This window comes from Dipodomys ordii, unplaced genomic scaffold (assembly GCF_000151885.1).
Source record: "Dipodomys ordii isolate 6190 unplaced genomic scaffold, Dord_2.0 Scaffold117, whole genome shotgun sequence".
NCBI classification, from domain to species: domain Eukaryota; kingdom Metazoa; phylum Chordata; class Mammalia; order Rodentia; family Heteromyidae; genus Dipodomys; species Dipodomys ordii.
Genome location: NW_012267333.1, coordinates 1,645,184 through 1,672,253, shown reverse-complemented (window position 1 = coordinate 1,672,253; position 27,070 = coordinate 1,645,184). Strand labels below are relative to the sequence as shown.

At 47.6% G+C, this 27,070-nt stretch overlaps 1 long non-coding RNA gene across 2 annotated transcripts in view; it reads right to left on the bottom strand.

Annotated features, from left to right (window-relative positions):
- The window catches only part of LOC105995477, a 39,592-nt gene that overhangs the window by 4,368 nt on the left and 8,154 nt on the right, over positions 1–27,070 (bottom strand). The window contains exons 1-2 of one of the 2 annotated variants that reach the window (XR_001175569.1): positions 21,529–21,608; positions 20,649–20,738 (exon numbers count right to left, since the gene is read on the bottom strand). This is a non-coding gene — a long non-coding RNA (uncharacterized LOC105995477). Of the gene's footprint in view, positions 1–20,648; positions 20,739–21,528; positions 21,609–27,070 lie in introns of those variants that run through there. The other variant, XR_001175570.1, reaches the window with a different exon arrangement.

Genomic DNA, 27,070 nt, shown 5'->3' with positions numbered 1-27,070 from the left:
GTCCGGTCGTGGGGCCTGAACTCTGGGCCTGGGCACTGTCCCTCAGCTCTTCAGCTCAAGGCTAGCGCTCTACCACTTGAGCCACAGCGCCACCTCTGGCTTTTTTCTTTCTGCTTATGTGGTGCTGAGGAATTGAACCCAGAGCCTCAGGCATGCAAGGCAAGCGCTCTACCACTGAGCCACCTTCCCAGCCCTCTCCCATATTTTGAAGCTGTTTTTTTTTTTAAAGACACAAAAACAAAAACATTTCACCAAATGTTTGATGAAGCAGGATATGATTCACGTCTTGCCTCTGAGGTCTTACTTTCAATGCTGATGTTTGAAAACCCTGGCTGTTCTTTTAAATGAATGGAGGGAATAGAGCTTTTATATCCACCACCATCACCCACTAGTGAGTTTACAGGATTCCTTTGTATCCTTGAACTCACTTCAGTTTTCCCACACCATTTTTTCTTGTATAGATTTTTTTTTTGCCTGTCCTGGGCCTTGAACTCAGGGCCTAAGCAATGTCTTTAAGCTTCTTTTGCTCAAGGCTAGTGCTCTATCGCTTGAGCTTCAGTTCTATTTCCTACTTTTTTGTGATTAATTAGAGCTAAGAGTCTCACAGATTTTTCACACTCAGATCTCAGACTCCTAAGCAGCTAGGCTCACAGGCATGAGCCACTGGAGCCCAGCTTAGGTTTTTTTTCTTTGTGCCTGTACTGAGGCTTAAACACAGATCCTGGACACTATCTCAGCTTTGTTTCTTCAAAATGAGTGCACTATTACTTCTGGCTTCTTGGTGCTTAATTGGGGATAAGAATCTCAGAGTCTTTCCTGCTTGGGTTGGCTTCAAATCAGCATCCTCAGATCTGAGCCTCCTGAGTAGCTAAAATTATAGACATGAGTCACTGGCACTCAGCAGGCTGTACTAATTTTTAAAACTTCCAGTTGCTAATCTTTGCTCTAGCTGGAAGCTGATGGCTCATGCCTGTAATCCTATTTACTCAGGAGGCTGAGATCTGAGGCTCAAAGTTTGAAGCCAGCCTGGGAAGGAAAGCCCATGAGAATCTTCTCTCCAATTAACCACCAGAAAATCAGAAGTGGCACTGTAGCTCAAGTGGTAGAGCACTATCCTAGAGCAAAAGAGCTCAAGGACAGTGCCCAGGCCTGAGTTCAAGCCCCATGGCTAACCAAAAATAAAAAATCCTTTCTTGGTCGCTTTGAGATGTGCATCTACAATAGCCCAGTGGTGACCAGAGAGACATTCCTGTGGGATTTCATCCTCAGGGACAGAGCCTGGGCCTCAACTCCACTCTCTACTGGAGGCCAGGGCCTAACTTTGACACATCCAGTGGTAAAGGTTGTCTAAGAGCATCCACATTGACATTGTAATTGACCTTGACATAATCTTTCTCTGGGTGGCTTGGCCAGCCCTGGCTTCCTTCCCTGCACATCTCTCTTCACCCCCCGGAACTCAGCTGGGGTCTGAGGGTCTCTTCTCTGAGACACCCATCACTGAGGCCGACAGGATTGGGTGTCTTCCAGCCCCACTAACTTGGATTCTCTGGGAGCCTTTCTTCTTCCTCAACTTGGGGTTCTGCGGAGCTCAGGTCAAACCCTGGGCCAAGACAGTATACTATACTTCTGTGCTAGGAAAAGGCCTCTGACGTTTAGGGCCTAGAAGAAACTGCAGCAATCTGTAAGGATCGACAAGTGCACAGGAACATATGACTTCCAGTCACGGAGCTGCCAGAGAATGACATTCTCTCCCATTTCATATTGGCTGTCCTGACACATGACTGACACGTGCTAAATGTGTGTTGATTGACAGAGTAAACCCCTCCCTACATCCCTCATACTGCTCAGAGCCATTCAAGTTGGCACACTAAAAGCCAGGGACAGAGCCTGCTCCAGACATAGGAAGCCAGCATGGGAAACATGGCACTTTTATTTTGAAATGTGGCCAGACCCTTCCTCTGTGGGGAAATAGAAGTAGATTCTGGAAGCTCCTGTCTCTCCCCCTTCCCCCAGGCTCAATATTCTACATGGAATATGGGAGAGGGGATGTCAAGGTGTTGAAAGACATGCAGACATGTTTAATGATAGTCCTTCCGGGTCAGGGGCTCTGACCCCTTGACTCCCAAGGAGCCCCGGATGCAGTCCCATGGATGGCCTCCAAGGCCTCTCCAGAAACAAGGCATAATTTATGTGCCAGGATTCAGTCCCATGGCCCCAGAGGGGAACTGGAGACAGCTGTCTCTGTGCGACAGAAACTGGATCATTACATAGACCTAACCGCTCTATTTTAAGCTCAAGAGAAAAAGAAGGCAGGAAGGGAAATGCTTTTTGGCAAACCACCTCTCAAGTAGCACCCTAGAAACTGCGGCTGGGGTGGAGGGGCAGCCTGCTGGGAGGGACCCAGAACTTTCTGTTGTTGAGAGCCCCAAACTGTGTGGGGGCTTGGTGCTGATAATGGGGAAAGTCAGGGGAGGCATACCCACAATGCAATGTTCTGGGGAAAAGGATCAGGAGCTAGGCCCACTGGCCCATAGACAAAACCCTTGCAACTACTGAGTTCAAAATGAATTCAAAAACAACATTTATGAGCCAGTCTCTAGTGACTCACACCTGTAATGAATCCTAGCTACTTCAGAGGCCGAGATCTGAGTTTCACGGTTCAAAGCCAGCCCAGGCAGGAAAGACCATGAGACCCTAATTTCTACCAAAAAGCCGGAAGTGGGGCTGTGGCTGAAGTGGTAGAACGTTAGCCTTGAGTACAAAAGTTCAATGCCCAGGCCCTGAGTTTGAGCCCCAGAACTGGCAGGACAAATAAAAACAAAATAACCAGTATGTATGGTAAGACCCTGTTTGCATGAAATGCTCTCTCTGCGTCTCAGCAAGGTCCCGAACTGGTTTCAGGCTCTATTCATGTTGTCTGGATTCTTAATTGTGTAGCTGGCCCATCCTGGAATGAACCCTCCTTCTTTTTCTTTTAAACCATCAACTTTGCTGAAATATAATTTACATGCCACAACAAAACCATCCATTTTAAGCGGACAGTGGTAAGAGAGACACAGACAGACAGCGGTTGCAATCAAGACAGTACCCACAAAGTTCTCCCTGAATGTGAGGGGTGCAACTGCACATCCACCCCACCCCTGGGCAGCCAGGACACCAGGACCTGCCCTGTCATTACTGCTTGGTTTTTGGCTTCCTGAATCTAATACAAGTGACTCACTCGGTCCACTCCGGCCCCGCTCTCACATTCCACCTTCATTCTTCCCTTGGGGCTGAGTTAATCACTGGTCACTCTGCTGTCATCAGTGTCTCTATCTCTGTCTCTGTCTGTCTGTCTGTCTGTCTGTCTGTCTGTCTGTCTGTCTGTCTGTCTCTCTCTCTTGCCATTTCTGGGGCTTGAACTCAGGGCTTAGGTCCTGTTTCTGAGCTTCTTTTGCTCAAGGCTAGCACTCTACCACTTGAGCCACAGCACCACTTCCAGCTTTTTCTGAGTAATTTATTGGAGATGAGAGTCTCCTGGGCTTTCCTGCCCAGGCTAGCTTCAAACTGAGATCCTTAGAACTCAACTTCTTGCATAGTTAGGATTACAGGCATGAGCCACCAGTGTCAGGCTTTTTTTCATTTTTTTTTAATTTAATAGTGTATATGGAGAGATCAAAATGGTGCTGTGTGCTTGTTTTCTACTAACATGAACATTTTTAGTAATGTGTAATTTGGGGCTGGAGCAGCTCTGTTGTATCATTCTGGTACAGGCCATGGGGTCACATGGTCCTCTCTCACCAAAACCTACAAGCAGAATTACAGGGTTGCATGATGGGTGAGTATGTGCAACTATCTGAGAAGCTGTCAACCCATTTGCAAAGTGGCTGCACCATAGTTAGCAAACAGCCTGCTACACTTCAATACCAGGGTCAATACCATGCTCTTCTTGAACTTCTAATGTCACAGACTTTATAGCACCCAGGATGTCTGCAAACAGGAGTTAAAGAGATCACTTATTGCATCTTTTTTTCCCTCAGATAAATTAGTTGGACTCACTGCTTATAATATAGAGGTAATTCACCTGAAAAATGTCTAAAGGGAGAAAGGAAATACAGTGAGCATAGTGGTTGGAAGTGCCATTCCCATTTCCACTGTGTATGCATTAAATCTGTACTTTATATTTCTGTTTTGTTTTGTTTGTGTTGTAGGGGTTTGGTTTGGTGCTCATCCTGGGGCTTCAAATCAGGCTTGAACACTGTTCTTAAGCTTTTTTTTCTCTTTTTGGACTTTTCTGCCCAGCTAGCTTTGAAATCTAATCCTCCTATCTCAGCTTCCTGAGTAGTTAGGATGACAGGTATGAGCCACTGGTGCCTGACTTCCTTTTGTAAAGATTTTTTTTAAAATCTATTATCAAATATACCCTTCATCAGATCAAAATTCAGCAGAACTGTCCTAGCATTTTAAAACGGTTTTAGAGGTGAAAAGTTATTTCTGGGTGTCAAGCTCATTTCTATCTCATGATTATTAGGGAGGATCCATTTTCTTTTCTCTCTCTCTTTTTCGTTTTTATCTCTAAATAACTGTTCGAAAGGATTTCAGTTTAACCTGTCTGCTCGTAAGTACAATGCACCTGATCAGCATGACCCCTTCCATCACCTCCCCCACCCCCTGTCTAGCCCATCCCCACCCATTCCTTCCTAGTTCCATTTTCTCGTATGTACTTTGAGTATTATGACTGTATTATGACTGTATTCACCCACTATTTCTCCTTCAGCTTTTTTTTTTTTACATTTACTGGCTATTTGTCATCTTTCCTTTTGGAAACTATTTGTATTTTCACCCGTCTTTCCAGTGGGCTCATACCTTTCTCTTGTGGGAATGTAAAAGCATTTGTATATTTTTGAGTACCCAGGCTCTGCAGCGGTATCTCATTCATGGTAAGCCCTCCACATGTGTTCACTGAACACTCACAATGTTAGAGTGATGAGATCTCCATCTTTTCTCTGGTGGGTAATAAGTATGTGTTCTGTTCTTAGCATACAGATTACATTGTTGCTCACGGTGCTTTGTGATCTAAGCTGCAGTTTTCCCTTGAGAGCTTCCCTCGTCTTGTATTTTTAGTCTCTCCTTCATCCTTTCAGTGAAATAAACATCACTCCTGTTACGTGGTATCTTTGGAAAGCACTGATGTCTGTCTTTTTTCTTTTTGTCATGCTGGGAATGGCACCCAGGACCTCACACAGGCTCATCTACCACTAAGCTAACTTTCAGAACACTTAAATCTTGATACTTTCCTTTTCACCATTCCTTTTTTCTTTTTTCTTTTCTTCTTTTTTTAAATTTTTCTTGGAGCCAGGCATGATAGCTCACACCTGCAATCCCAGCAAGAAGTCATCAATCTAACGGAGCAATTACCGCTGATGTTCTTGATGAGACGATTAAATGGGAGCTCTTTCTTATGCTACTTTCAAAAAACAGTTTTCTGAGTTGTATACCATCACTCTGTTCTTCCTTGATGATTTTTGAAACCTATTTCCCATGAGCACCAGACATGTTCAAAATTAATGTAACCTGTTACATTAATCCAAACTCATCAAGAGGAAAATGAAAAGGCCTAAGCACCATATACTTCACAACACTTAAAAATATATTTTTTAAAAATCCAAATCTGGTCACCCGTGACTCATGTCTGCAGTCCTAGCTACTCAGGAGACTGAGATGAGATCTAAGGATCCCAGTTCAAAGCCAGCCCGGGCAGAAAAGTCCAGTGTCACTGTGTCTTAAGTGGTAGAGAACTAGCCTTGAGCACAAAGAGGCCCAGAGACAGTGCCCAGGCCAAGTTCAAGCCCTAGGACTGGCACACACATACACACAAAAAATCCTATCACTGACCCCGCAATGGTGGCTCATGCCTGTAATCTTAGCTGCTCAAGGAAACTGAGACGTGAGGATCGAGGTTCAAAGCTAGCATGGGAAGGAAAGCCTGTAAGACTCTTATCTCCAATTAATACCAAAAAGCAAGAAGTAGAACTGTGGCTCAAGTTGTAGAGCATCAGCCTTTAGAGAAAAATAAATAAATAAAAGCTCAGGAACAGCACCCAAGGCCCCAAGTTCAAGTTCCAGGACACACACACACACACACAATTCTACCTGGAGATAACTACCTTTAACTCTCTCTCTCTCTCTCTCTCTCTCTCACACACACACACACACACACACACACAAACACACATACACACACACACATGTTGATTTACAACCTGCTTATTTCCCTCATCAATATGTCATAGACATCCTTTGACATCAATAAAGGTCCATTTACCTCATTTCTTTTTTAATGGCCTACATTAAAATGTTTACATCTTGTCTGCTCATATCATTATTTATTGAGTCACTGCCTTTCTAGTGCCCATCCGTGTTTTGCGATGTTTTGCGATGTTTCATCCGGTCCTGAGCATAGCAATGGGACCTGGGTTGGGAGCTGGCCTACATTCCACTCTCCTCTTAGCTTTTTATCCCCCATCTTCAGGTTTAACTCAGGGCCTGAGTGCTGTCCCTGAGCTCAAGTGGCAGCACTCTACGCTTGAGCCACAGCTTCACTTTCAGCTTTTTTTTTTTTTGCAAGTTTTTAGTGGAGCTAAGAGTCTCATGGACTTTCCTGCCCAGGCTGGCTTTGACCCGCAATCCTTAGATCTCAGTCTCCACAGTAGCCAGGATTACAGGTGTGACATACCAGCGCCCAACTTCAGCTCTTTTTTCTTTTATGGCTGCACTGGGTCTGAACTCAGGACTTCGTGCTAGTCAGGAAGGCACTCTACCTATCACTTGAGTCCCTCCTCCACAGTGTTGGTTCTGGTTAGTTTTGAAATAGGGTCTTTTTTTTTTGTGCCAGGTCTAGCTTAGACCATGATCTTCCTTCAATAGCTGGAATTACAAGTGAGATAAGGGTCTCAAGAACTTTCTCCCTGATCTTCAGCAGCCATACTTCCAACAAGGGCTTAATATCCAGAATATACAAGGAGCTCAAGAAACTACCCCCCCCAAAATAACCAATTAACAAATGAGCAAAAGAGCTAAATAGAGACATCTCAAAAGAAGAAACAAGAATGGCCAATAAGCCGATGAGGAAATGATCAACATCTCTGGCCATAAGGGAAATTCAACTCAAAACAACACTGAGATTCCATCTCAGCTCAGTAATATTGCTCAGCATCGAGAATTCAAACAACAACAAATGCTGTCAGGGATGTGGGGGAAAAGGAATCCTAATACACTGTTGGTGTGAATGTAAGCTAGTATGACCACTCTGAAAGGTGGTTTGGAGGATCCTCAAAAGACTAAGCATAAAACTTGCCTACCACCCAGCCATACCACTCTTGGACATCTACCCAGAATATCACAAGCCAAGATAAAGACGCTTGCACATCCATGTTCTTTGCTGCCCTATTCACAATAGCCAAGTTATGGAAACAGCCCAAATGTCCTACAATAGGTGAGTAGGTCAAGAAAATGTGATATACATGCTTAAAATATAGATATATAACTATAGATATGTAGGTGTATAATGCAATTATACAGAAAATGCAAAGTTATTAATCTATCAGAAGCAACAACATTATTTCATTTGCAGGGAAATTAATGTACCTAGAAAAAAATATGTTAAATGAAGTTAAGTCTGGCTCAGATAAACCAACAATGAATGGATGCTAGATCTAAACTGCAAGTGTGCATATACAAGATTTTATTCATATACACACAAACTGACTAAAGGATGGTATCGTTAAGAGAGGAGTCTAAAGGTGTAACTCCTTGAAGCAACAAATGGAGTATTTATCAAAATGAAGTGGAAACACATTTTTGGGTGGGGAAATGAATCTGGTGGAGAGGTCATGCCCATGTGCATCGTACCCAAAAATCCAACCACACAACAGGTGGTAGGGCCCAGATTTACTTCAGGGCTTCCTGGTGGCCAAAGCAAAGAAGTAACCCAGAGGCTGGAGGAAAGATCCTCTCTACTTTTGCAAAGGATTCTGGTCTGACTTAAGTCAGGCACACCCTTGCATGTTCAGTCACTGGATATCACTTCTCAGAGACTCAATCTCTGCAGGTTGAGAATTAGGCACCAGTAAAGCTTGTAGTGTATATGCCCATGTCATGCCATAAAATCATTGTATAGAGCACTGTGATTCGTAGCTGTGCGGTATAAGAGACATTAAGCATTTTGTGATGGGTGCCTGAAGGCATTATAGGGGCCATAAGCTGTCCCTCAAACCCAGAGTGGGGAAGCGGGGGGGGGGCGGGAAATCAGCAGTGGACAGGACAGCTGGACATTGGTGGATCATGCCTGTAATCTGAGTTACTTGTCGAGCAGCAGGGAGGGTGATGAGCTTGTGCAGATTGTGGTTTGAGAACAGATTGAGGGAGAAGGGTTTTAATATATATATATTTTTTTCTTCCACCCATCCCTACCCTCAAGTTACATAGCTCAATTTTTACATGATGTACATTGAATATCATCACCACACTTGCTCGCCCTCCCTCCCTCCATTCCTTTGCCCTCCCTCCAGCAAAAAGCCAGAAGTAGAAGTGCATGGTTCAATTGGTCAAGCACTAGTGTAGAAAAAACCAAGTGAGAGCAAGAGGCCCTGAGTTCAAGCCTTAGTATTGGTGCATGTGTACATGCACACACACGCACACATGCACCCCAAACCCATTCTTCATGCACAATAGGTAAAGTCAGTAAAATTAGGCACTTCAAGTGACCTGGACAAGCCACATCCTAGAGACCTAGAACTCTAACTTGGCAGCCTGGCAGGTTCTGAGGGCACCACCAGATGCTTACAACACACCTCATACTCATCCCCTCCCTCCCTCTCCCCGCCCAGCCACCAAGTGCCATGGGGATCCTCAACTCCCACAAAACCGCCCTGTCCCCCCGCCCCGCACCCAGGCCCAGTGAGCATGCTCCCTCCACTCCATCCACTCCAAGCAGGTGACAGCTTCCGGTCCCTACCCCACCCCTGGCTGCTGCCCTCAAGGAAACCACTTGGCCTGCCTGGTGTGCCAGAGCTGTCGTGGGAAGGTGGGCGTAGCCAAGAGGGACACTGAATTCCCATGCCGGGCTGTGGATGCGGAGCAGCAAGTAGCAATCCACGTCGGTGCACAGCCCTGAGCAATGGTGCCTGGTGTGTGTGGGGGGGGGGTGCTTCTAAATACAATCTGGTGTTTATTGTGCAGATTCCTGTGACCTTGAACTAAGTACTTCATCTACCGTCAACGTCTCACCCACGAGAAAGGATGATACCTACAACCCTCCCTCAAGCTTCTGGGTTACTTCTTTGCTTTGGCCACCAGGAAGCTCCAAAGCAAATCCATGCCCTATCCTATGGGTGGACAATGAGTGTCCCCTAGCCTGTGGCTGGGCAATGAATGTGCCCTCATGTGACTAGCTACTTGTTGCCTTGCCTTCTCGCTGGGCTTCTTCATCCCTCTGAGGATGTCCCTTCGTGTCCCATCCTGATAATGATGCGATTATCCATTTGCCGTGATAGTGTGGCCATAACCGGTGCCCAGTGAGCCCAAGCTGAGCCCAAGCTGATGTATCCTCATACCAACATTTCCAAAGCCTTCGCGTCTATGTTTCATACACTGACAGTGCTGAACTTTGCTTTCGCTGCTCAACCACTGTGGTTTCACTACTTGCCTTTCCTGTGTATTTTTATTTTGTAAAGAAATGGCGCTTGCTGATGGCAAACTGACAGTTTAATTCAGTTTTCTTTTCCCTTTTTAAAGAGATTGGATAATTCCCCACCCCATTGGGACCTTCCAAGTTTAAAATTGACATCAACAAGCCAGTGTTTGTGGCTCACACCTGTCATCCTAGCTACTCAGAAGGTGGAAATCAGAAGGATAGCAGTTCAAGGCCATCCGAGGCAAAAACACCAAGAGTATCCACCATAGAAAAGACTGGTGCTGTGCTATGGCCCTGTCATCCTAGCTACAGGAGGACAAGTAAACAGGAGGCTTGCAGTCCAGGCCAGCTGGGAGCAAAACGGGAGACCGTATCTAAAGCTTCACTTGACAAAAAAGGGCCGGGGTTTAGCTCAAGTAGTAGGGCACCTGCTTAACAAACACAAAGCCCTGAGTTCAATCCCAACACCACCAAAAATAAATAACTAAATAAACAATAGCACCGATAAAACAACAGATATGAACCTTAAGACAGACGCCGCCTACCGCCCTGCTCTGTGTCCCTCACAAACCCCAGTCCCTGACTCTGCCCTCTGTCCCTAGGGCCCAACGTGCCCCATGTGGCTTCCCTGGGTTCTGCCTCAAGTCTGGTCACAGTGGTGTCCAGGCTGCTCTATTTCCTCCTGGCCTGGTGTGTGTGTGTGTGTGTGTGCACACATGCACACCAGTCCTGGAGCTTGAACTCAGGGCCTGGGCACTGTCCCTGAGCTTCTTTTGCTCACGACTAGCACTCTACCACTTGGAGCCATAGCTCCACCTCTGGCTTTTTTCTGAGCAGTGTATTGGAGGTAAGAACCTCATAGACTTTCTGCTTAGCCTGGCTTTGAACTGTGATCCTTAGATCTCAGCCTCCTGATTAGCTAGGATGACAGGCGTGAGCCTGTCCCGGCTGCCATTTTTAACAGCTTCTCCCTCTGAAGGACTTTTCGTTGGGTCCTTTCCTTTGAGGTTTTTTATTTTGTAAGTTGCACATCAGTTTTCTACCCAACAGGTAAGTGTGCATTGGAGATTTTTAAATAGCTAGATCTTTCTCCATTAAACCCAATCCTCCAAGTTGAGTACATTTAAAGCAAGAAATGTACAGGGATTGGAGCACGATCCCTAAAATGTGTCATGGTGGAGTAGGGATTGGTTTTGAGCTAAAAGCAATGGTCTCTCTGCCTTCCCCTTCCCCAGCATCAGTTTCCTGGGTGTAAGTGGCCGGAACCTCCATTTGTACCGGTGGGCCTAATCCTATCAGGAGACCAGGACAACACTTCATCTTATCAACCCACTGTGGTGTGGGTGAATCTCAGGGTTACTTTGTGGAAGCCTAGCTTCCATCTCTTCATTCCTGTAGTTACCTTGCCACGATTTACCAGCCCTGAAGCTGCCCCCGTCCCCTCCCTAGTGACTTCCCCACATTTTATCACTCTGTGTGAAGACGGTATGGGAACCCACCGGCTAACGCTGCCTGGCGTATGGGTCTAACCCTTCCTGTAGGATTCCACTTCTCTCTGTGAAGCTGGTCATCTATTACCAGTATGATTATTGGTCCCCCAGCCATAACAGAGTAAAGGGGGGGGGGTTGGTCATTAGTTTGAACGGCCCCCTGCGCAATCGTACGTTGGTATTTTAGAAAATGCACAAACATCTGAACAAAACAAAATTTAAATCGCTCATAAACAGCCTCTCCATGCCTGAGATATGAAATGTCCCAACACATACACTTTCAAATTGTGTCAGTACAACAAGCACAAAGAATGGAGATGCTGAAGTGGGCAGGATGGCTCAAGCGTGCAATCCTTGCTGCTTTAGGGGTGAAGAGCTGGAGATCAAGGCCCAAAGTCAGCTAAGGGGATAAAGAAACCTATGAGACTCCATCTCAACCAATGCTGGCCTCAGGAGCAGGTACCTATCATCCCATCTGCAAGGGAAGCACACTGGCTGGACACAGCGATGCTATGCGTGCTTGCCATGCCAGCAACACGGTGAAGCACAGCAGGAGGACCACATTCCAGCCCAGCGAAGCATAAAGCAAGACCATGTCCCACATAACCAAAGCAGGCCAGACAGTCCTGGCTCACTTTTGTAATCCTAGCTATTCAGGATAACAGTTCAAAGTCAGCCCAGGCAGGAGAAGTCTGTGAGACTCTGATCTCCGATGAACCAGCAGGAAGCGGAGCAAGGGCTAAAGTGGCAGAGTGCTAACCTTAAAGGAGAGCATGAAACCCCAGTACCAGCACACACACACACACACACACACACACACACACACACACAAATGTAAAAGGAGCTGGAGGTGCAGCTCAAGCAATAAAGCATCTGCCTAACAAGTGAAAGGCCCTGAGTTCAATTCTTAGTGCTGACCAAAAAAGAAAGAAACAAAACCAAGTGTAGCGAAGTCCCTGAATGCAGGGTGCTGGGGAGAGACTCCACCCACAGCCTTGTTCCCTTAGCCTGGCATTTCACCTTCCTCAGACTGGTTTCCTGCTCCGTGGGATGGAGAGAAGGGTTTGTGCAGATCCCCACAAAGGGAGAGGTGCAGGGCTGTGCACAACCTGCCATGCACTAGTTCCTGCTAAGTAGTAACTATTCACCCAGAAGCTTTCATTTTAAGAAGTAATGAGAGGGGGAAATGAGTAGAAATGGGGTGACATTGATCAGAATGCATTGCACTCTTACCCTGACTTCCGGAACCGAAACAACTTTTTAAACAACTACTTAATAATAAAAATTCTTAAAGAAATATGCACATTGACCCATATAGACACGCATGAGTGACAAACATGTTTATATAGGTACAAATATATGTACAGATAGGTTTGTGTCTATTTGTAGACATGTAGGTACATGCATGTATTTATAGACAGATATATGTACATGAGATGCATGCGTTCCAAGAAACTTGTCTTGGTTATTGTCAACAGTAGGTGGAAAACAAAACTGAATAAACTGAAAAACAAAACAACAAGAAAGAATTAAATATCAGTAGCCACTATTTTATAAATTAGAATGATAGCTGGGAGCCGATGGGTCATACCTGTAATCCTAACTACTCAGGAGGCTGAGATCTGAGGATCATGGTTCAAAGCCAGCCCGGGCAGGAAAGTCCCTGAACTCTTATCTCCAATAAACCACAAGAAAACTGGAAGTGGTGCTGTGGCTCAAGTGATAGCACACTTGCCTTGAGCTGAAGAGCTGAGGGACAGCACACAGGCCCAGAGTTCAAGCCCCACCACCACCAAAAAAAAAAAAAAAATGATAGTGCATTCATAGATGAGAGATTCGATGTTTTATAAGAACACAATGTTATAAATGACAAATTAAAATATACGCTGCAGCCATTGTTACCCTGAGTTCTCCAGGGGGCCTTGGCAAGTGGCACACAGGCCCCATATGTTTAGGATCACTATGAGCTGTCATTCCCATGGTAACTAAGAGCCACTCCATGATATCTTTTCTTTTGAACGGAGCCCACTGTTCATCTCTATGCCATAAAGTCAGAGCCAGTGAGTCTCCTGGGAGATTCTCTGAGACATCCCCCACCCCCACCCCCCACTTCCCAGCCCCTAAAAGGACCATTTCCTCCCCGGCTCTTATCAGCATCATTAGTCAGCTGTGAAGCGGCTTCCTGGGCATCCAGGCCTTTGATTTACAATCACCAGCTAGAAGAATACAGCGTCTCTGGAGGGAATCGACAGCCAGGATTTCAACTCCAAAGGCTTGCACAGAAAGCTTTCTTCCAGGCTCTGAAGGCCCGGATGGTTACTATCCAGCTCTTGCCCAAACCACCACCACTGAGCCTTGGAACTGGGCCAGAACCCTCGCCACATCTCCTCCTGTGCCTTTTCACGCTTCAGCTGGTCCGTTGCTTCCAAAAGAGATGCGCATAGCCGATGCACACAGGTCAAGGGTATTAAGTCACAGATATAAACATCCCCTCTGCATCCACCTTCCTAAACAGGGGTCGGCTCCTGAGGTTGGGGAGCCTGGTGTTCACACCCCATCTTCCCCTACCTCCCCACCCCACTGGGCCATCCACCATCCTGGGTGGCACCCAGCAGGCCCTGTCCACCTCGCTTCTCTGGAGGAGGTCTTCCACACCTGTCACCCATGGTGCCTTGTCTTCACCATCAACCCCCCCCCCCATAACTATAGGAGCTGTGTTGGGTGGTCGGGACCCTCACCTGATCCCCATCTTCCCAGCCAGGAGCACTGTGGGGAAGACGAGAAGTGGCTGTCCCAGGAGCAGAACCATGAACAGTGAGTCCCCAGAAGTCTCCCCCGGAGACCAGAAAACTCACTCCGTATGCCCCCAGGACAGCTCACTGTCTGGGTCTAGCTCTTCAGCACCTGGGAGCCTTGGAAGTTAACCCCAAAGAGCTTCCTTCAGCACATGGCTGTCTTCCTGCCCCTTGCAGGCAATGACCTCTGCCTCTTGGGAGCAAGTTGGGAGCGTGTGAACCACTATTGGAGTTAAATAGGTTTCCATAAACGGCAGCATCCCTCTGCAGAAGGGCTTGGGGGGATGTGAGCAGAAAGTCCCAAAGACAGATGGGACCGCGGCCGCCCAGGCTTGTGGCTGCAGCTAGGGACCTTCTGAGACCATGGAATGGGCAAGCCCTTGGGCCCCGCCATTCCACGTCAGGTTCACCAACAAGGAAGTTTCATCTGTGAAAGGAGGCCAGTTTCCTCAGCTGTGAAATGGCGAGAGCTTAAAAACCACCCCAACATGCCCAACCACAACACAAGACTCACACAGTGGGATGGTGCCCAGCCGCAGGAGAGCAGCAAATACTACCCCCCTGCTGGAATGGAGGTGAGCCCCCACAAATGCGAGTTTGTACCAAGTAAACAAGCAATGAGGTCCAATTTTGTCTGACAAAATGTCCACAGGAGCAAAATTACGACTACAGTAAACAGACCAGTAGCGGCCCAGAATGGAGACTGGGAAGATCCAAGTTCCCAGCCTCCCCTCTTCCCCAGGAAGAAAATTCTCGAGACCTACCTCAACAGAAAAGAGCTGAATGAGGTGGTGTGCACCTGTCACCTTAGCTACAGTGGGAAACATAGATAGGATGATTGAGGTTCAGTCTGGCCCGAGCACAAAGTAAGAGCTGATACAAAAAGTAACAGAGCAGAAAGGACTGGAAGCGTGATTCAAATCAGAGAGCAACTGTTTAGCAAGGACAAATACCTGGGCTCCAAACCCCAGCACCATTCCTCCTCCCCCCCAAAAAAATATTGATTTGTGTTGATGGCCATATACCATTTCGTGAATTGACTTTAAAAAAAATCCTTCAGTTATACAATGGAAACAAGCAAATTTTAGTGCATAGAAAGCATACTGTGGGCTGGGAAGGTGGCTCAGTGATAGAGTGCTTGCCTTGCATGCATGAGGCCCTGGGTTCGATTCCTCAGCACCACATAAGCAAAAAGAAAAAAGCCAGAAGTGGTGCTGTGGCTCAAGTGGTAGAGCGCTAGCCTTGAGCTGAAGAGCTAAGGGACAGCGCCCAGGCCCAGAGTTCACGCTTCACAACTGGGTCCCCCCCCCAAAAAAAGAAAGCATATTGCACTAAAGTTGCTTTTAAAAGTACCTTGCAAGCAGAATGCCAGGGGTTCACCCCGGTAATACTAGCTAATCAGGAGGCCGAGATCTGAGGATTGCAGTTCGAAGTCTGTGAGACCCTTATCTCCAACTAACCACCAAAAAGCCAGGAGTGGCACTGTGGCTTAAGTAGTAGCCTTGAGCTACTTTTGAAGCTCAGGAACAGTGCCCAGACTCTGGGTTTAAGCCTTTGGGACAGGCATACACATGCGTGCGGGTGCACACGTGCACACACGCATGTATATCCACACACAAATACTTTGCAAAATGTGGGAATGTAAGGCTCAGCTCAGATCCTGGGATCCAATGTAGGAAAGTATTTAGGAAATCACAGTACTGAGGTTTCACTGGTCCTGAGTGCTAATCAGGCTGAGGCAGAGAACAGGTAATCTCACACTATACACAGGGACCAAGGAGGTCCCCTCAGCCCTCCACCCTGCGCTGCACACAGACAAGCAATCTGGGTCTCTGGGCCTTCGTCCCTGTGTTTCTACAATGCAGAGAACTCCAGGTCCACCTCACAGCTGAGCTGAGGCTTGGATATGTTAGGCCCAAAGTGTCCCCTCATACCTGGCTGTGGGCTCAGCAAACTACCCCTGTCATTACCCTCCGCCCCTACCCCTGCCCCTCGGAAGACACCCTGCAGATCGAGAGCGGGCCTGGAAACACACCCAGCTCCTCCGAGTCCCTTCTCTGGCCGGAGCTGTGCGCTGTTCGTCCCACTGCCTGGCACGTCAGACCCCATTTGATCTTTGACATCTGCCACTCAGGCCCAGAGCTGGCTCTGCCCAACTCAGAGCTCCTTCCGGTGTCCCTGGGAACACCTTGATACAAAGCTGGCCTGAAAGCCCAAGAGAGGAAGGGTGGGGCCCCTGGGGGAATGGGCGTGGGGTGCAGGGTCCAGGAGAAGCCACAGATTGAGTGGCAAGAGCCACACACATACACCTAGCACAAAGAAACAAACACTGGTTGATTTGTGTTGAGCCCCAAATTGTGCTCTGTTTTGTAGATGAGGAGAACCACAGGCTCAGAGACTTTCAGCAATGTCCTGGGTCACACAGCTGTAAGTAGCCTATAGGACTCAAACCTGGGCCATTTCTGCTAAGTAAAGTAAATGAGGAGAGGTAGGGAATTAGAGGTGAGGGAAAGGAGGGAAATCGCCCAGATAATGCTTTCCTAAGAGCATTTGTGAAAATGTAGGAGGCTTGGCCCCACCCCAGACATACTGAGCAGAATCTCTGGCCTGGAAATGGAAGACCTGCATTTCAACAGCAACGACACAAAACAAAAACACCACGTGCGCCAAGCCACCATCTGGTGCTCACGCCTGTAATTCTAGCTACTTAGAAGACTGAGATCTAAGGATGGAGATTCAAAGCCAGCACCAGCAGGAAAGTCCAGGAGACTCTTATCACCAATCAACCACCAAAAGCGTAGAAGTGGTCTCGAGTGGTAGAGGTACCTCTGAGTGAAAACACTAAGAATGCTCAGGCTCTGAGTTCAAACCCCAATACTAGTGCATACATCCGTGTGTGCATGCATGCACGCACACACACAAACACACACACACACACACACACACACACAGACACCGGAAGTCATGAAGGTGGTGCCTGATGGCTCTGGCCGCCCACCCAGAGCTATGAGCCACGGAACACTGGCCACTCCACCATTGTCTATGAGCCCTGGCCCAGGCAGAGCCCACATGAGCTCCCTGAAGCCCCCAGAGGTACTGTCCCCAATCTAACCACTGTCTTTGATGCCCAAGGGGCCAGTACTACAACTAGCTGCTGCAAGACTCATTTGTCAGTATAAGGAAGCAGTTACGACCTGTACCCAAGGGGTCTCCTAATGGCCTACAAAGTGCTTCTCCAGCATTCCCCTTGTGTGCTTACAAGGGCAATTAGCAGTCTTACTCACAAATGCTCTTTCAGATTGTGTGTGTGTGTGCGTGCGTGTGTGTGTGTGTGTGTGTGTGTGTACACAAATCTGAACTCAGGACCTGGACAGTGACAGTGCTGGCACTCTACCACTTGAGCTACAGCTCCACTTCCAGATTTTTGATGATTAATCGGAGACGAGAGGCTCAGACCGTTCTGCCTGGGCTGGCTTCAAACCTTGATCCTCAGATCTCAGCCTCCTGAGAGCTGGGATGACAGGGGTGTTGAGGACCAAGCTCAGAGCCACTACCTAGAACGCAGGCTGTTCAAAAAGTGCCTTGTGCTCGCGCCCACCCCCGAATCCGGACTCAACCGGTTTGCACAGTACATAGGCTGAGAGATTATTGTACTGGAAACTCCCCCCATCAAGAGAAGCAGAGGTTATGTGCCCTGTAGATTGTTCCTGGCCGGCTTGCATAAGGCCATGGACCTGTGGCCCGGCCAGCTCCCTGGCTTCAGCCTTCCTGGCCCCTGCCCCCCGGCTACATCTTGACAGCCCCATTAGTCTCCGGGAAAACACATCTTAGTCAGATCCCAAGTGCGCCCCAGCCAGCCTGCCAGCCCCCCTCCAGTCAGCTCCAAACCGCCTCTTCAGCGAAACAAGCACAACTCCAAGCCACAAAGATCGGAACCCCAGCCGCACCCCCCACCTCCCCAGCCAGAGGCCCAGGCACCAGCACTGGGGGGGGGGGGCGTGCGGGCTTGCCCCGGGCAGTGCTCACCCCTCACCACGCCTGGTCAGGGGTGGACTCACTGCAAAATTCGAGTGTGACCTTGTCTACACAAGGTCAGTGATATCCGATTCCTACCCTACTGCAAGAATGCTTTGGCTGCATGCTGTGTGCTAGGCAGTGCCTGTGTATCCTCTCCCTGGTCCTTCCTCCAACCAACTTGTGTTGCTTCCATTTTACAGGCAGAGAAACTGAGGCTCAGAGAGGTTAAATAGCTCAGGGTAAATGACAGGGCTAAGATTCAAAGGGGGTCAGGCAGATCGCCAGCCTGTGCTGTTCTCAGGAAGCTTCATTGCAGCACACACACACACACACACACACACACACACACACACGAGTCTTTCTCATGCAGAGCGAGATGGGGAAGAGCACCAATACATCATCGGGGCACTTAGGGCCAAGGACTGGGCCAGAAGGCCTCACATGTGTGACTGTGACTGAGCCCCTGAGTCAGGACATTTTAGGGGAGAAAAGTGGACCCTCAATATTGATGGTAGGACATCCAGAAAGGACTATCAATAGTGGCATGGGTGCAAATCAAGACTCCTGGGCATGCAACATGAACCTAAGCTCACCCAACATGGCGTCAAAGATGTCCAAACTCCCTGGGCCTCAGCCTCCTCCTACACCAAGTAAGGATATTGTCCAACCACATTCAGTAATTAACTATAAAACCACAGATTCAAATGTCAAGGCTTGTTAACTTACAACAAGCAACACAGAGACTCACTCATAGCCCAACTTGACCTTGGACAAGACCGTGATGGCATGGAGGGTTGTTTGGTTGGGTTTTTTTTTTTTTTACCATGTATAAGATGCCCTGGGGCTGGGAAGGTGGCTCAGTGGTAGAGCGCTTGCCTTACATGCATGAAGCACTGGGTTCCATTCCTCAACACATAAGCAGAAAAAGCCAGAAGTGGTGCTGTGGCTCAAGTGGTAGCCTTGAGCTGAAGAGCTGAGGGACAGTGCCCAGGCCCAGAGTTCAAGCCTCACGGCAAATAATAATAATAATAATGCCCTGTATGACATGCCTTGTGAGAGTTTTGGAGTGTTTGAACTGAAGGACGCATTCCCTATTGGTTTGTACCTGGCTGGACCCACACAACACAGTCACCTGCCTGCCCCAATGGCCATCTGAATTTGGAAGCTTTGTGTCCACCATCCCCCGGAGTCCTGAGGGGCTACTTCCTACTCCTGCTGTACTGACTGACACACAGCTGTCCCTCAGATCAGCAAGGGACACCAAAATCCACAACTGCTCAAGTCCTAGAGATAAAATGATAGAATCATATGCATAAAACTGACACACATCCTCCTACAGAGTTTAGGTCATCTCAAGATTATGAATAATAATCTAAGAAAACTTCAGTGCCATGTAGATACGTATTATACTGTTTTTTAGAGAATAATGACAAGAAAATGGTTTGTACATGTTCAGAATTAACATGACTTAAAAAGAAATTTTTTTGGAATTGGGAGAGAGCAAGGGAAGGGGTGACATTGTCCAAAAAGAAATGTATTCTTTACTTGACTTATGTAACTATAACCCTTCTGTATACCACCTGTATAATAACAAAATAATTCTTTTAAGAAACGAAACATTTTTCACCTGGCACCAGTGGCTCATGCCTTTAATCCTAGCTACTTAGAAGACTGAGGTCTGAGTATCATAGTTCAAAGTCAGCTTGGGCAGATAAGAGTCCATTAGACTTTTATCTCCAATTAACTACCAGGAAGCCAGAAGTAGAATGGCAGCTCAAGGGTTAGAGCGCTAGCCTTGAGTGAAAAAGCAAATAAGACTAGGTAAGGGCCAAGCAAGTGGGGGACCCTGCAGTTCACCTCCTCCAGCTTCTTGGCCAACCTGCCTGCACCTGTCTGCACGTAACTAACCATCCTCTGATCCTCCATCACCAAAGAAGCATCAAAGAGGAAGACTCAGGGCTCAGAAATCTAAAAGAATTTATCCAACAAATTAGTTCTAGAAAGATAAGATTTGGCTGATTCCAAATCCCTCCTTTTATCCACAGGCATCACTTGAACCAATGATAGACTCGGAACTGACCAATGCAATAAAACTTTGAAGCAAGGTTCAGATTCTGTCCTTATGCACCCCACTCAACTCCCACAAGACCTCCTGAAAAATCACTTAACCTGGTATCAAGACCCACACACAGAAAAAGTCCCAGGCCATTTTTAGAATAATAGAAAATGAAAAAAGAAAAAAGAACCTCCATGATTCCTAGCAAAGACATAACAGGCCCTTCACAAGCTCGGCCTGGTTCCCACTGAGGTGGCTTCCGGCAGGCGCCCCAGCCAGCAAGAAACAAGAGTCGTGCAGGATCACAAATTCATACCCCCCACTTGATTGTTCTCTTGTGATGACGATCGAGTTTCACAGCACCCTCAAAACATGCCACAGTGGGCTGGCTGAGCCTCTCAGGAGCCGGGGGACAGGGGACTGAATCTATCCTTGCATCTTGATTGCGACCACAGAGAAGGTGTTGTCTTTTAAGCTCCCAGCTCAAAGGCAAAAGACTATTAATCAGGGCTCTGAGGTTCCGGATTGCTACTCTCTGGGGCCACAGCCCGCCCTGTAAGGCCCCACGGCTCAGCCACCAACCCCACTGCGAGCAAAGAAAACTCCCAGGTACTTACCAGACACCCAACATCGTCCTGTTCCAGGCTAGTCATTTGTTATTGCACAACTTGTAGTAAAAAGAGTTTCAGTGCTTCATGCTTGGGAAACTGAAAATCACATTAAAAAAAAAAAGGCAATGACACACCATGACTCACCCCCTCACCCCTCACCCCCAAAAAAGCCCAGAGAGAGAAGGACCTCACTCAGTCCTTTTTATTCCCATCTGCCTGAAAGCCAGGTTGGTCAGTATCTGCCCACTTCACTTCCTGTTTCCTTGCTTCTAAGAATGTGGGTGGGGGCTTCTAAGAGACCCAGTCAAGCCTACCCTGTTGTGCTGCTATATGAAGCATGGCCTTTTGCCCTCATGGTAAAATAATAATAATAATAAGGCATAAGGTTTCCAGGCCATCCATCTAGTAAGCTACTTCCATTCACTTCCGGGTCAAGGGTTTGTTGGCATGATGGAAGAACAGATGCTCTGCCCCACTAGGTGGCTACAACCAAGGAGAGATGAAACAAGCCAGCCCAGGAAGAAAGACAGTGAGACTTTTATCTTCAATAAACTACCAAAAAGCTGGAAATGGAGCTCTGGCTCAAGTGGTAGAGCACTAGCCTTGAGCAAAAGAAGCTCAGGAACAGTACCCAAGCCAGTTTAAGTCCCGGTACTGGCACGCACATGTACACACACACACACACACACACACACACACACACTTTGACAGGAAGGAGTATCAAGGAATAAGTCTCCAGGGGTGGTATTTCAGGAGGCGGGAGATGACTCTTTCCTAAACTCTCAAATCCTACCCTAGCAAGATTAAGTTGAGCTGAAGGCCTGGATAAAATGAAAAAGAAAAAAAAAACCCAACCCATCTTCTAGAACCCTCCGAGATTCCATACTGTTTGGCAGGTTTCAGTCTGATTGTGTTGAGATCCGATGCCCACTTTCTATTGACTCCAATGACGTCCATCTCCTCCCGTCTCCTCCTGAAAGCACCCTGTCACCTTTATGTTTCCCCCCAGGAACCGGCGACCACGGAAGAGAGAGAATCGAGATCCCATTCCCCTTGATGGATTCATTTCGATACAACTTCACTCGAGATCTAGCCGCTTCCTCATCTCACATGTCACCATCAAAAGATCTGTACAGGGCAGAGCCCAGAGGGTGGGTGGGGGCTGTTACTGGCATCAGATTGGGCTCAGTGCTAGCGTTCTGCTTGGAGATGTGATTCTAGGATGGGGGCCCCCAAGCAGACGACAGGAGGAGAGGGGAGAGGAGGCATTCAAAAGATCCCCTGCTTCTCCAACCCACAAGTGGGAGAGCAGCAGCCCCAGGAGATTGGTACTACAGTCAGGCCCAGAGAGGGCAATGGTAGGGCCACGGTCACACTTCAAAGCTCTGGGATCCAGCCTCTTCAGTTTGGTCCCTCATCCCTGTCGCACACACAGCTGCACACTGTGTGATGTAGAAGGCCCTCACCCATTCTTCCCACCCCAGGCGGAGATAGCCGCACTAGGGGCTCAAGCAACCAAGACTGTACCATGTAGTAGTTTCCTTCGGATCTGAAACAGCAGAGGGGCAGGTCAAGGACTGCGGACTTCAGATTCATCCTAGAAATTTGCATAGCAACAACTCTGTGTGTGTGTGTGTGTGTGTGTGTACATGTGCATGTGCAAGTTACCAGGGCTTGAACTCCGGGCCATTCACTCTTGCTTGGCTTTTTCACTGGTATTCTACCCTTTAAGCCACAGCTCCACTTCCATCTATTTGGTAGCTAGAATTACAGGCTAGCCACTCCTGAGTAGCTGGGATTATAGGCATGAGCCACCAGTGCCTGGAAACCACTCATTTTTAACAGAAGCTCCCAGTGGGACTGAGAGGCAGACCATGAACATGACGACGACCCTATGACTAGCACCTGCTAAGGCTGGAGTCCACTAACACATTTACTCATTCAATCACTCACTCAACAAACTGTGTCATGCTCAGTGTCAGGCTCTGTTAAGGCCCCACGTGAAGGATTTCCTGTAGCTTACAACAAGACTGACAGCACCAAGTAAATTGTAGCTACTCATACAATGGAACACAACACAGCAATAGAAGAATAAAATGCACAACTCTCTCTACATTAAATACATGATGATGTTGGTGGCTCACACATGTAATCTGAACTACTCAGGGGGCTGAGAATTGTGGTTCCAAGCCAGCCTGGGGCAGGAAAGTCCATGAGACACTTATCTCCAATTAAGCAGTAAAAAGCCAGCAGGGGAGCTGTGACTCAAGTGATAGAGCACCAACCTTGAGAGAAAAAGAGAAGCAAGAGGGGGGGAGGGGGGAGGCTGGGAAGGGATGGGAAGGGTAAACAAAGGAGGAGGCTGCAATGCTTGGTAAGAAATGTACGCATTATCCTGCCCATGCAATTGTAACCCCTCTGTACAGTTTGTTCACAAATAAAATAAAATAAAATTTATATATATAAAAAAAAAGAGAAGCAAGAGGGTAAGCCCTGAATTCAAACGCTGGTACTGGGACTAAAAACAAACCAACCAACCCTCAATGAACTTCACAGAGAACAGTCACCAGTGGAGCAGACGAGAAGGAGGCAGAGCTGTAGTTGGTGATACAAAGCTAGTACAAGGCTAAGCTCCTGGCTGAAGGCTAAATGAAGGGAGGGAACCTTCTAGAAGGATGAAAATGTACTTCCGGAGCTGGAGTGTGGCTGTGTTGTTTAAAATCACAACACGTATCTGTCTACACCCAGAAATGTGCTGATCGGTGATAGGGAAACTCAGCCTGATTTGGGTTCTAAGGCCGAGGACCCAGGGACTCATCCAGCCCACTTGTCTGTCTGTCCTTGTGCCCAGGGTAGACCGTTGTGCACACACACACACACACACACACACACACACACACACGGGGCAAGGCTGTTTCCGGAAGTGCAGTGGACACACAAACATCCTTTCTCAAAGAGAAGAGCAATGGAGTGGCAGGAGTCCTGTGGAACCCAGACAGTCACTGACAAGCCTGGGGACAAGAGTCTGTGGTGGGTGACAGACGTGGTTCGGAGGCCCTGGGCTACGGCATGACCTTGCTTCCAGGGCGGGGCACCATGGATGTCTATCAGCCTCTCTCCTTGGCTGGAGAGGGGTGCAGGGAGCCCGATCCACACGCAGACGGCAGATAACCAGGACGAAAGGCTGGTGGGGACAATGGGCAGATGGCTCGGGGACCAATGTGTGGCTCTCCTCTCTGCAGCACAGCTGAGAGGCAGGAAAGGGAGTCGCCAGGGGTGGCTGTCGTGAACACAGGGTGTTACGTGCACAAGTGTCAGCGTGGGCCCAAAGGGAACATTCTCTTTTTTGGGTGGGGCGGGGGGAGTGGGAGGTCATAGGGCTTGAACTCAGGGCCTGGCGCTGCCCCTGAGCTCTTTTGCTCAAGGCTAGCACTCTACCACTTTGAACCACAGCACCACTTCCAGCTTTCTGGTGGTTCATTGGAAATAAGAATCTCATGGACTTTCCTCCCCAGGCTGGTTTCAAACCGAGATGGTCAGATCTCAGCCTCCTGAGCAGCTAGGGTTACAGGTGTGATCCGGCAGGAACGTTCTTTTTTTAATTCTTTCCTATATTCTATGAATCGTTTTACACCTGGCCTTTACCCATATGTGTAGTATATCAAACAGAAGAGCTGCACCCACCTTAGAAAGATCAATACTCCCACCGCTTCTCACAGGCCCCCCTGCGCCAGACCCCAGACTTGTCAGTGGCAAAGCCTCAGGGCCCCAAGATGACAGGTCTCTCACATGAGTGTCACCCTGACAAACAGGGATCAGAGAGAGCAGCCACTTCCTCCTGAGCTAGGGGTGGCAGCCAGGAGGGAAATAGGGCCCACCCAAGGCAAGACCTTGGAGATGTCCTGACTCCGCAGGAGGTGGCCCTGCATTGTGTCAGGAAGATAGATAGGCTGAGACAGCTCCACCTGGGAGAGATAGGCTGCCATCAGCTGGGGCTGGGGCCTGACCCATAGGCCGCCAGCTAAGCAGGTCTGCAGTGGGGATGCCATCCAGCACATGCTGGGCATGGGAGAGATTTGGGGGATCGACGGGGGGCAGGGGCTGGCTTCTGTAGCAGGGTAGGAAGTTAGAGTGAGCACAGAGAAGGCTGCTGGCTGTGCATTCCTTGCTGGTCTCCAGAGCTCAGGGAACAACACAGCCTAGGCCCAGAGGCCGGCGGAAATGCCTCCCTGCCCCCACTGCTGGGAAAGGTAGAATCTGAATCTATGACTTGCACTGGGCTCTGCCCAACTTTGTAGGCAGGATCTGGCTCAGCATTTCTGGGCTTCAGTGTGGATGAGTCCACACTGGGCTTGGGAACCTAGGGAAAGAAAGGGGAAGGAAGGGGAGGCCAACCACTTAGTTAAAATTTGGGGTCAGGCATCCATGGTTCATGCCTTTAATCTTAGCTACTCAGAAGGCTAACGCAGTTCAAAGCCAGCCTGGCACACAAATCCAAGAGACTCTTATCTCCAGCCAATGGACAAAACTTTGGACGTGGAGAAGCGGCTCAGGTGGTACAGCACCAAACTTGGGGGAAGGGGAGAGCGATTTGATTTCATATTTTTGTTGCATTCTTTAAGCATGGTTGATATTTGACTGTAGGTATGATTTTGTATGTTAGAAAACAACATTGTATCAGAGACATTTTCTCAGGTCATTAATAAGTCATTAAAGATTTCATGAACATCAAAAGCATTTAAAGACATACAATTAAACAAACAATAAGGGTAAGCTAGGTGCTAGAGGCTTGTGCCTATAATTCTAGCTCTTCAGGAGGCTGAGATCTGAGGATCACAGTTCAAAGCCTTTGAGAAAGTCTATGAGATTCTTTATCTGTAATTAACTAGCCAAAGTGAAGCTGTGGCTCAAATAGTAGCGCTCTAGCCTTGAGCCAAAAAGCTAAGGGACAGCCCAAACCCTGAATTTAAGCCCCAGGACCAGTACTAAATTAATACATTTTAAAAATAAAAAAGGGCTGGGAAGGTAGCTCAGTGGTAGAGCGCTTGCCTTGCATGCATGAGGCCCTGGGTTTGATTCCTCAGCACCACATAAACAGAAAATTAAAAAAGCCAGAAGTGGTGCTATGGCTCAAGTGGTAGTGCGCTAGCCTTGAGCTGAAGAGCTGAGGGACACTGCTCAGGCCCAGAGTTCAGGCCCCACAACCGGACCCAAAAAAATAAAAAATAAAAATAAAAAATAGTGGTGTTTGACCTACTATTAATTTTACCCTGCTTCCCCAACCAGAACAGCACAGATTCCCAAGTGAGATAAAAAAAATACTCAAACATACTCAGTACATCTCCTACACCACACAGAGACGACTCAGACGCCAAACCTCATGTCTTACAAGGACATTAATTCTGAACTGGATACAGGGAGAAAAATCACAGAAAGACTTGAGCAGCCCCTGACGGGGGAGGCCTGTCTAACCAAAGGCAAAAACAACAGAAACGATCGACAGATGTGGAGATCTAACATTTTGATACGCTGCAAAGCAGCACGAATGAACACGTAAAGGTCAAATAACAACCTTGGGAAATTGTTTGCAACAGATATGACAAAAGAGTAACAACCATAATAAATAAAGAGCTCATCCAAATCAATTTTAAAAAATCTCCCATCAAGATGACGATACGTAATTAAGAAATTAGGAATGAGCTGTCAAACACAATAGCTACAAGTTAACATCATACTTAGATTTAAACTACACCTTTAAGTAAATCCAAATTTAAATTAACATTTCAAATGCTCCATACTTACATTTGGCTAAGAGCCAGTGGACAAGGCAGATATAAGCTATTTTGAACATCCCAGAAAGTTTGATTTGAAGGTACTATTTTCAATAGTTCACCAGAAAAAGACATCACTGCCACAGATAAGCAAATTAACAGTTTCAACTTCAACAAAGAAGAGAATGCATAGCTGGGGGCCAGTGGCTCACACCTGTAATCCTAGCTACTCAGGAGGCTGAGGTCTGAGGGTCCATAATCATAGTTGGCCCAGGCAGGAAAGTCTATGAGATTCTTATTTCCAATTAACCAGAAAAAAAAAAAAAAGCCTGAAGTGGAGCTGTGGCTCAAGTAGTAGAAGGCTAGTCTTGAACAGAAAGTAAGCAAACCATCTTCCTGTGTTTTGCATATTTTCACTACAGGACATGCCACCTTCCCAATAAAGAAAAGCACGTTTCGGGCTGGGAAGGTGGCTCAGTGGTAGAGCGCTTGCCTTGCATGCATGAGGCCCTGGGTTCTATTCCTCAGCACCACATAAGCAGAAAAAAAAAACCTGGAAGTGGCTCAAGTGGTAGAACGCTAGCCTTGAGCTGAAGAGCTGAGGGACAGCGCCCAGGCCCAGAGTTCAGGCCCCATGACCGGACCAAAAAGAAAAGA